The sequence below is a fragment of the Glycine soja genome, chromosome 15, assembly GCF_004193775.1.
Source record: "Glycine soja cultivar W05 chromosome 15, ASM419377v2, whole genome shotgun sequence".
Taxonomy (NCBI): domain Eukaryota; kingdom Viridiplantae; phylum Streptophyta; class Magnoliopsida; order Fabales; family Fabaceae; genus Glycine; species Glycine soja.
In genome coordinates, this window is record NC_041016.1 from 44,118,776 (window position 1) to 44,129,900 (window position 11,125).

Below are 11,125 nucleotides of genomic sequence, written 5' to 3' on the forward strand. Positions count from 1 at the left end.
GTGGTTCACTTATATATGGACCAGTTGTTTTGTGTCATTAGATTTAAATTAAAATAATGAATGGTCCAGATTATTAAAGTATTTTAATTTTTAAAACTTTTATGTTAATGGTTTTATAATTGAATTGACATTTTTAACCTTAATAAGTGATTTGTCACTGGACAACCTTTGCTTGGCAATATGGTGGCAACACCCTCTCTCAATCCTAACTCTTCACCGCTTCATCATTCCCTTGTTCTTCATTGCCTATTATCATTATCCCACCTTGCCGGCTCTAACCCACCATGTACTGCCTAGTGCTTGTTTGAATCACTTCATAGAGCTCTGAAATTTTGGGTGATTTTCAGGCAGTAGGCTGTAACACAAAACGAATGTATGTAGAACAATGTTGTGTAACAGAGCTTGTAGAAAAGCCACAAATCTAAGTAAGGCTTTGTTTAAGGTGTTTTATAATTTAAAGAGATTGTGAGAGCACAAATTGTGTCTTAAATCTCTGGAATTAAGATTTAACATCTAATTAACCCTCTCTATACAACTCATTATTAAGTTATAAGACCATACTTTGACGGTTGTGAAATATAGTTGTCCTAGATTGTGCTGTGATTTTATTATTATTATTTAAATCCCAATGACATGATTTTAATTAATGTTTATGAAATATATTTAAAACACAATTTCTTACATAAATGTCACGCAAGCAAATTCAAAGGAGCCGGAACTAACTTACACAACCGAGGGCTAGTCTCAGACAAGCGCTCCATTAAATCCTGGAGTTGTAATTATTTTTTGTTCATTTCATTGTCCTTAATCTTCAAATAAGAACAGTAAATTATTCATCTCACAGCTACAGCACATTTATTAAACAAGTTGTGAAATTGTTGCTTTGTTCTTGTGGCAGTGGAACAAATTTGTACAATAAGATTATTCTTCCACATTATTAAATCAAGCTTCCAACTAAAATGATTGCATGAGAAGTTTCTTTACACCAACAGCTTTGAAGTTTCGTTGTAGTCCTTAGTAGCATACCAGTCTTTGGCCTTCGGTCTTCTACATGATGTTTATTCTTGAATAGAACAAGTCGTGTGATCCAAGAAATCAAGAGTTTTTAAACTGGGATTTGTAGATGTTATGACCAGAAGTGGCTGGAGTTACTGGACACAGCCTAACAGAGAATGAGTATGGCACAGGAGGAATCAAATACTGTTTGTGGACACATGGTGACCAACTATCATCTCCACCCAATCCCATGTGCTTGTGATCCAGATGAATCTGTGATCCCATAAGACATTAAACATAATAAACTGCACAATAATAATAATAAAAAATAATAATAATTTGGGAAATATATTTTTAGTTCCTGTAAATAGGATTATAGGACAATGGTCTGTCTTCTTTTAGTGTTTCATATATGGAAATGTGTCATATGCAGTCCTTATTTTCATAAATAAGGATCAAAAGAAGACGATTTTTTGTATAAGATAAGGAGTATATTTGACCTATTTTATAAAGATTTAAATATATTTTTCACACCTAAAAAATAAGTTATTTTTATTTTATTATCTAAATTTTATTTTTTTTATCTAAGTATTTGAATTTTTTTTATATTTTACTTTTATAACAGACGAAATGTCACGTCATCAATATTTAATTTCTAATATGTCAACAAATTTTTCACATCATTTTTTATTAATGAAATTATTTAAAAAAATCCCCTTCTCCCTTTTCCCCTTCTCCCTCCTCTCCTTCTCCTCTTCTCACTCTTCCAAAGATCCCTTCCTTCACCACATTCACCTTCACATCAACATAAAACCATCATCAGAACCCTCATTGTCATACACGGCTACACCGGCAAGTCCAGTTGGCTCCTCCAGCTCACCACCATCCACTTTGCCAAGATTGGCCTCGCCACCTGTGCCCTCAACCACCGTGGCCATAGGCGGTTTCAAGGCCCGGCTACCCTGGGCAATTGCCCAGGCTCTGGCATAACCCTTTTAATTTTATGTTACTAATATTTTTCTTTTTTTTTTTTTGGTGCTGTACTATTATTTTTCTTTATTAATGAATTAAACGGGCAACTATCATGTTTAGCACGCAGATTCAACAAAAAGTATCTTGATGTTAAATAGTTAGTTGAACTAGCTGGCATAACCCTTTTTGTGGACTGTGTATTCTTATCCTTCACTCTTTTTTTTTTTTTCTTGGTAGAATTTTCCTTCTCATTTATTTACCCTTTGTAAACAATAATTACGATAATTCATGCAATAGGGTAATAACAACTATAGAAACACCAATCACATGAATTCATTATTATTGGTCAGCTTTTTCACAAATTTACTATGAGCTTAAAGCAAATATCATGTGATGTTGTTCTATAAATCTAAGTTGTACATTTATCAATTACTAGTATTTTAGTGAATGTTTATTTTATATAACTAAAATTTATAATTTATAATAAATAAATACTTATATATAAATTATGAAATAATTTTACACAAACATAAAAATGGAGAAAATTAAAAGAAAAATATTAAAGAAAGGGCAAGAAATTGAAAGGGCAAAACAATTATAAGAGTTAAAAATTAAAAGGGCAAAAATATAGGTAACAGAAACAAAAGAAGTAAAGCTTCGTCACCGCAGCAACACTGTAGAAACCTTAAAGCTTCCGCCATCGACACCTACTGGTTCTTTTCCGACTACCGCCTTCCCCTTTTTGTCCGGTTAGTAATTGTTTAATTTCAACTGATTGTGGTTTTAAAGTGAAACAATTAACACAAAGGTAGCAGAGAAGAAGAAGAAGAAAAATTTGGGTTTATTTGCACCGCCTAGTAGTAGCAGACACAGAGAAGAAGAAAAATTTGGATTTGTCTTTGAAAGGTTAAATATTTTATGTTATATAGAAGTACTAACATTGTGAAAATGGGTCCCATATTTTTCAAGTTTATCTAAAATCTCATATGGTGAAATTATAATATTGTATCATACTGATAACTTCAATAAATTTCATTATAAAAAATATTTACTTTATAATATATTTTGTCATTTTGTGTGCTGCTAAGTGTCAGATTAAGCTACTACACAGCAAGATTCATTGGTTATAAAAGTTTTATTGATAAGTCAAACTAAAGTGTGTATCTAGTAATATTATAAGCATATAGTATTATTTATAATAGCAGTAAAAAGATCTTTTACAGTGGAATCATACCACTTGTAAATTTGTTTATTGATAGATAAATTATCTACAATAAAGGTTTCTTTTGGTTATCTAATTTTATTAGTTTCTATAATGGTGTTTAATTGAATATAATATAATGCTTGTTCCTACTCTTTATAAATCATAAGAGATTACTTTTATTTTGAAAAACTATTCTTATTTAAATTTTGATTCTTATGATTTTAATTGTTAATTGAGTATTAACTTAAGATCATTTAATTTCAGAGATGAGGAGATTTTTGGTTGATAGAGCAAGTATTGAGAATGTGAATGTTGTACAACAAGAAGCCGAATTAGAACCGCCACCTAATGTGGTTAATGAGTTTAACCCAAATGAGATTGTGCGTGATCCAGGTCATAGGAAACAAACGAGCTTTCAAATATATTGCAAAGAAAAGATCTTAATATTGTGAATGCCATGGAATTAGTTGATGTTGTCAAAGCTCGGTTGGGCACAATGAGAGAGAGAGTGGCTGGAATAATTTTTTTGCCGATGTCCAAGGATTTTGTGTTGCTAAAAGTATTCTGGTACCAAATATGGATGACGAAATACCAGTTCGGGGTCGTTCAAGAGCAGAAGGGAGGACTATCACTAATCTTCATCATTACCGTGCAGAGATTTTTTATGTTGCTATTGATAAAATATGTGTGGAGATGGATCACCGCTTTAGTGAAGGAAGTAACATTATACTTGATTGCTTCTCATGTCTTGACCCCAAGAACTCTTTCTCCAAGTTTGATGTTGATAAGCTTGCTCGTCTTGCTGATATTTATCATGCAGACTTTTCTGATGATGACCGAGGAACAATTAGGGATCAACTTGAAACTTATGTGCTTCAAGTGAGAAGAAATGCTTCTTTTTCCACTTGTGAAGATGTTCAAAGTTTGGCTATGAAGATGGTTCAAACTGAGAAACATTTGGTATTTCCATTGGTTTATAAACTTATTGAGCTAGCTTTGATATTGCCGGTGTTGACAGCATCCGTTGAAAGAGCTTTTTCAGCAATGAAGATTATCAAGTCTAAATTGCGCAATAAGATCAACGATGTGTGGTTCAATGACTTGATGGTATGTTACACCGAGCGGGAGATATTCAAGTCACTTGATGATATTGATATTATTCGAACATTTACCGCAAAGAAGTCTCGGAAAGGACACTTGCCTCGTAATTTTATTTAACCCGCTATTGTAAGATTATGTTTATCTCTTTTATTTTAAACTATATTTTTGTTGACAAAATGACGAGTCTCTTTTATTTTGATTGATTACTATTTACATATTATATACAATGTGAATTTGCTATCTTTAAATTTTTGCCCAGGCTTTATAATTTTTCTGGCTCCGCCACTGACCGTGGCCACGGCTTCTCGGACGGCCTAGTTGCTCACATCCCCGACATCAACCCCGTCATCGATGACTGCACAACCTTTGAGAATTTCCGTTCTCGCTTTGATCCCTTGCTTCCTTCGTTTCTCTACATCAAATCCCTTGGCAGCGCAATCACGCTTTTAATCACTCTCCGCCGCTGTGAAATGCTGTGGAGCGGTGTTATTCTCAACAGCACCATATGCAGGATTAGCGCCAAGTTCAAGCCGCTGTGGCCGCTCGAGCACTTCCTCCCCATCGTCGCCACAGTCATCCCAACGTGGTGCGTGGTTCCCATGCAGTTGTGAGACCCAAGCTCCTTTCTTTTTCAGATCAGAGTTAGGTGGAGTCAGATTTGTCCTCATCAGTGATGGAAGAAGAGACAATGGTGGTGGGCAGCGAGGATGTTGGAGAAGAGGTGGTGGTCCACGAGGGTGGAGAAAATGAGAATCTCTTCTGTGTTCCCATATTCAGACTAAACCCAAGCTTTTATGTGTAATGGAATGCTAGGAGTGCTTGCCATTATCTGAGTGGTCTGAAGAAAAGATTAAGAGTAAGAAGATGTGAGAGTTCCTAGGTGAGAAAAGGGAGAAGGAGAGGAGAGAGACGAGAAAGGAGAAGGGAAACACGGATAATTGAATTTTTTAAATAATTTAAATAATAAAAAATGACGTGAAAAATTTGTAAACATGTTAGTGATTAGGCATTAATAACATGACACTATCTAATACGTCATCACTTCACAGAATGAGACTAACAACAAATATTAAAGTGAAACATAAAAAAATATTTAAATCTTTCATAAATAAGTGACTTAATGGAGACAACTTACTTTTGAGAGATTAAAAACAAACATTATCCTATTTAAAAGGACTAAAAATCCTAGTTAATTAATAATTTCTATGAAATGTGTCATAATATATAAAAAAATGACCATATTACCATATCATAAAACTCTTGTTACATATCACCATAGCAGGTAACATTCAAATAACCTAATTGCTCATAAAAGAATTTGTATGAAGTAATTTATGTCACAAAGAACAGAACACAACCACAATGTACTTTAATGCAGCAAACTGAATGAACATACACTACATATAGTTGCAAAAATGTCAAGACTTAATAAACTTTATCGAATATTAACCTTAGGGAAGCTACAATTGGACCCAGAGATCAGGGCAGCAAAGTTAAACATCCCTAACTTTGACCTGGAAGAAACATATGCAGAAATATTGAAGCAAGTTATAAATACCTCAATGCTATCTCCTTCAATGAGCTCTTCATTGTGTGTGGCACGGTCAAATTCCAAGGTGCTGTAGTAGCTTGCACTCATTTGCATGGGTGGAGAGCTACCATACTTAGAAGCATATATTCCAAAACCATTTTTGTTTCTGAATGTTGCCCATCTAACATCTGCCCTACCTGAAGATTCTCCAGGAACAATATATGGAACGTGCAACTCACCAACATTATGTTCGTAGAATGCAATTTGGGTTGCAGCTTTTCGATCTGGATAACACTCAAATGGTCCTCTTCCATACCAAGTTGCTTGATCCAAAGACTTTTCCACATTTAATTTGATTCCCACACGTGGCAAAGGAGGAAGATCAGGATTTGGTTTCATATTGCATTCTATAATGACATCCCCAGAAGCATAAATTGTATATGTCATTTCTGTTGTATATAAAACCTTTGACTTGTCTTGGTTAGAGATAGAACCATCCTCTCCCTTGGTAACACCAACAAAAACCATCAATATTGTAACTGAGTTCTCTGTAATATTTTGTACAGAACAGCTCTCAGTAATGAAGTGGAGGCAGTCCATTCCAGCAGCTTTCCACCTGGACAAATAACTGGCTGAATTTCCTCCTTTATCATTATCGATAGGAGCTCGCCAGAAACATGGGAGGATGCCATTTTTCATAACATGTACTCCCATAACCCAGCATTTAATATTAATACCAATGTTTCATCAAGAGTAAAGTCATACAAAAATTTGGAAAGAGACATCACGAGACTTCTATTAAAGAGGAAACTTAAATAATAAAATATAAACATTTCCAAAATTATGGCGTGTTTTCGCCCTTCAAATATTTCAAAACTTGGGTGTTTGTTTTAAGGTATTGCAAGGGATTCCCGGGAAAGTGAGCTTGGGAATATCATATTCCCATGTTTGGCACAATTTTTTAGAAAAACATTCCTAGGAATTTGATATGGCAACAAATTAGGATTATCATCTAAATCTTGAATTATTTAGTTTACCTTATTTCTTATTTCTTTATCTTTCCTTATGTCAGATTCTTATTTTATTAATTAAGGTAATTTTTAGATAAGATCTTATTAATTAGAGATATCTTATTTTTATTTTACCCATTAAGATAATTGTTAGTTATGATTCTATCAATTAGGTTTCTCTTTATTTTTATTTTATCAATTAGGATAATTGTTAGGATCTCTTTGTAACCGATTTAAAAGGCAGACTTTATGGAAATAAAACAAGAAGAAATATTCAGAAAAGTTGTGTTAGTTTAGGAGGGGTGCTGTTAGGGGTGGAAATCAGTCAAGTCAAGCCAAGCTTTACTAGGCTTGAATTCGGTTTGAGTTAAATGCGTAAGGCTTGAGCTTAACTCATTACTTGTCATAGACTTTTTTTAAAGGCTCGGCTTGGCTTACATAAAAGTCTGGCTTAGCCCACGAACCTATTTAAAAGCTTGATTAAAGATGTCTTTAATTAATTAATTATTTTAAGACCTAGTGAAATACTAACTAAAAAAAGAAACTTATAAAATTTCATATAAGTAATGTACAAATCCAAAAATAATGGATAAAAAAAAATCATATTGAATTCAAGTCGTTAAAGCACAAAGTATATCAAAAGAAAATAAGAAGAGCATAATATTAAAAAATGTATGGATTAGGTCCTCAGCCCCAAAGTTTACAAATCTATTTTAAGTCCAAGCCCATAAATGAAATAAAATAAAATTTGGACAAAATAAGATAAGATTGGATGAAATAAAATCTGGAGAAATAAAATCTAGATGAAATAAAATTTGGATAAAATAAGATTTGATAAAATAAAATTATTATTATTATTATTATTGTTATTATTATTATTATTATTGTTATTATTATTATTATTATTATTATTATTATTATTATTATTGTTAGTTAAACAGGTCGGCTTATCAAGATTAACAAGTTTTTTTTATAGTTTGGACTTGGCCTTTTTATTTGAAAAGACTTTTTAAAAAGCTTAAGTTTTGCCTTTATAATAAACAAGCCGAGCCGAACCGAACCTTACATAAGCCGAGCCAAAGGCCCTTGACAAGCTGCTCGGCTCATTTCCACTCCTAGGTGCTGTCAAGGACAAATTTGATTCTTGCTTTCACTATAGGTCGAAAGAAGTCTTCCGTGTCTAGACCCATGACCCAATTCTACGTTAAGGTTCATAATAGTTATTGATTTCCAGGAAAACAAAATCTTCAAATTTACCTTGCTTCTCATCCCCGTGGTGGAAGGTGGGTACTGGGTATCTTAGATTCTCATGAAATGGAAGTTATTTTCTATATTAACTACCCCTCTCCACTTCATTATTTCACGTTTTTTCCATTTTTTTTTTCAATTTTTAATTAAATAATTTTTTTTTCTAAAATTACTATATACAACCAAACATGTTCATGGGAATAATATTCCTAGGTATAGGAATGTGATTCCCGTGCAATCTTATACAATGAACCAAACACTCCCTCAAGAGATATGAATAAGGAGTGAAAGGATAGTAGTGAGAAGGAATGAAAATTTCTGGGAATTCATTGGGAGGCTTAGGCCAAGGTCAGAATCTGTTATTGCAACTCTGATTTTCTATCTTTTCCTTTCACTTTACATCTCCTAGTGACTGTTGTGTTATTCACTGTTACCACTGTAACTGGACCTTTGCTCAGATTTTTTTTCATATATTTTCAGCATTAAACCAGTCTCTATCATATCTATTATCAAAACCTTGAACCTAAAAAATATTTAGGTTTGGATAAATAAGCTTTATCTCATAGCAAACACTTAGGCTCCTATCAGAGGATTCAAAAAGAAAAACAATTTGATCAGAAAATATTGTATTTATTGTGATTGGAGATTTAAAGGCATTAGTATTGAAGATACAGAAACCATTATTCAAGGCATTCTTCATTATATAACATGAAGTAATTCTAATTTCTACATCTAAATAAACTGTAATTGTTTTCATTTTAAAGAGACAAGAAAAATTCCAATTTAACCTAACAATCAATGGACAATAATAAATTGAAAGTTCAGGTTTACCTTCCAGCTTTCAACTAAACCTGTTTTAGTATTCAATGTCAAATCCCAAACATCTTGCTGTTTGACTATGATTGTATCTCCTAGTGTTTCAGCAACCAGAGAGTGCCACCACTAGTATCAACAGCCTGAATACAACAGCCATTCATAAGATAGAAAATTTGAATTTAAGCAATATCAGCATATACTATAAATTACTAAACCTCATTACTCAACCCTAATTCTATATATAGAATTTCGATATATTAATTCTAATGGGTTGCCCGGGACTAGTCGGATGAAGTAGATAATTTATTCTTTAATCTAAAGAGACGTATGTCTCAGTTCTAAAATGAATAAATATGGTAAAAAGTTACATGAGGAATAATGTTTCTCCTGGCAGTCAATTGAACTTGAGCGGATGAAACAATATCACCAGCTTCAACCCAGCGTGTGGAGTTCAAAAGTTTAGCCATTATAGTCAGGAATAGTTCTTCTTCATCAGCTGAAGCCCATAGAGAATACCATGGACCTGATTGCCAATCAACAGCATAACTACTCTAGGGCTTTATATGGGTGAGGCCTAAAATACCAGATCCAAGGTTGTATCCATCTGCAGAAATAGACCAGCTGAACTCCAATCCTTCTGTTGTTTGAAAAAAATGAGTATTTTTTATCTGCAAAATAAATAATCAAGTAAAATTCGAATAGAGAAACACAACCTCCAGATAAACTGAGTACCTCCAATTTTCCTTCCTTTAAAGCCACCTTGGTTGGTTGGTATAAGTACTTAACCTCTGAAACAGAAGACACAGTCATGACTAATGATGTAAACAGACGAATAATGCATTGTGACTCCTCGAAGGTGGTGTGGGAAAAAATGAGCCAATATATCAATTTACCGTGTAAAACAGGATGAGGAGTTCGATCGGGAAATGTGAGGCCATTCAAACAGAAATTCAAGTCATTGGGAACATCCCCGAATTCACCTCCATATGCCCAATGCTTTGTACCATCTTCATAAACTTTCACCAAGGCCTACATGCAAGCAAAGTGTAAAATTGAGAGAACTCAGACAAAATAAAGTGATGTTGATCATTCATCAATTTGATTTGGATACGGTATTCAAAAACCACTCACCTGATCGACCCAATCCCAAATAAAGCCTCCTTGGAGTCCAAATGTGTTGTCAATTGCTTCCCAATATATATGTAGATTCCCATTACTGTTTCCCATTGCATGTGAATACCTGTAAAATCAGGGAACGGTAGAAGTCATATTATGTTGTTGATGTAAAACTACAAATCATACTCGCACAGTATCAGAGGACGTGTTTCAGTTGGATCATTGGAAATTTTCACCATGTCCCAAACACGCATATACATAGGACACACAATATCAGTGCATGGAGTCCTGGATCCACCTCCTTCATAATGCAATACCCGCGATGAATCTCTTCCTCGAATCCAACCTGATACATTGACAGAATGAAGAAAAGAAAAATATATATTAGCAAGCAATTTTTCAAACAAATGTAACAGCAGAGTCAGTAAAAAAGTGCACAACCTACCAGCTAAAGCAAAATGATTTGTTCCAAATCCAGATTCATTCCCTAAAGACCAGGAGATAATGCATGTGTGATTTTTATCTCTCTCAATCATGCCAATCACACGATCCAGCATTGCAGTTGCCCACTTTGGCTCCATAGTAGGATGCTAGAGATGTTTTGAGTAGTCAAAATAATGTGTCTCAATATTGGCTTCATCTATCATGTACATGTCAAACAAATCGCATAGCTCATACCAACGAGGATGTTGGGGATAATGGCTGTTCCTCACAGCATTAATATTGTTTTGCTTCATTAAGACTAAATCCTGTAGGCACAACATTATTAGTATCTAAAAAACAAATAACATTTGGCCATCATAAAGAGACAAACGGACAATTTTATTTAAGGGTGAAATAAGATTAGCAGTACCTTGATCATGCAGGATTCTATGTTTGCCTTCCCCAATTGTGGATGATGTTCATGCCTGTTCACACCTCTGATTACCACTGCATGTCCATTAACAAGCAGTTATTTGTGGGCTTTAGACACTTTTCTAAATCCTACTGGACATGATTCACAGTCAACAACGCGCCCAGATCGATCTTTCAGGACAACAACTAGGGTATAGAGGTATGGCTGCGATAAATGCAAACAAAAATGATACATGAAAAACAAATAGGTAAAAGAGCAATAACAAAAATAATGGA

At 33.8% G+C, this 11,125-nt stretch overlaps 1 pseudogene; it reads right to left on the minus strand.

Annotated features, from left to right (window-relative positions):
• Positions 1-788: 788 nt before the first annotated feature.
• LOC114386192 lies at positions 789-10,731 on the minus strand (annotated as a pseudogene).
• Positions 10,732-11,125: the final 394 nt, after the last annotated feature.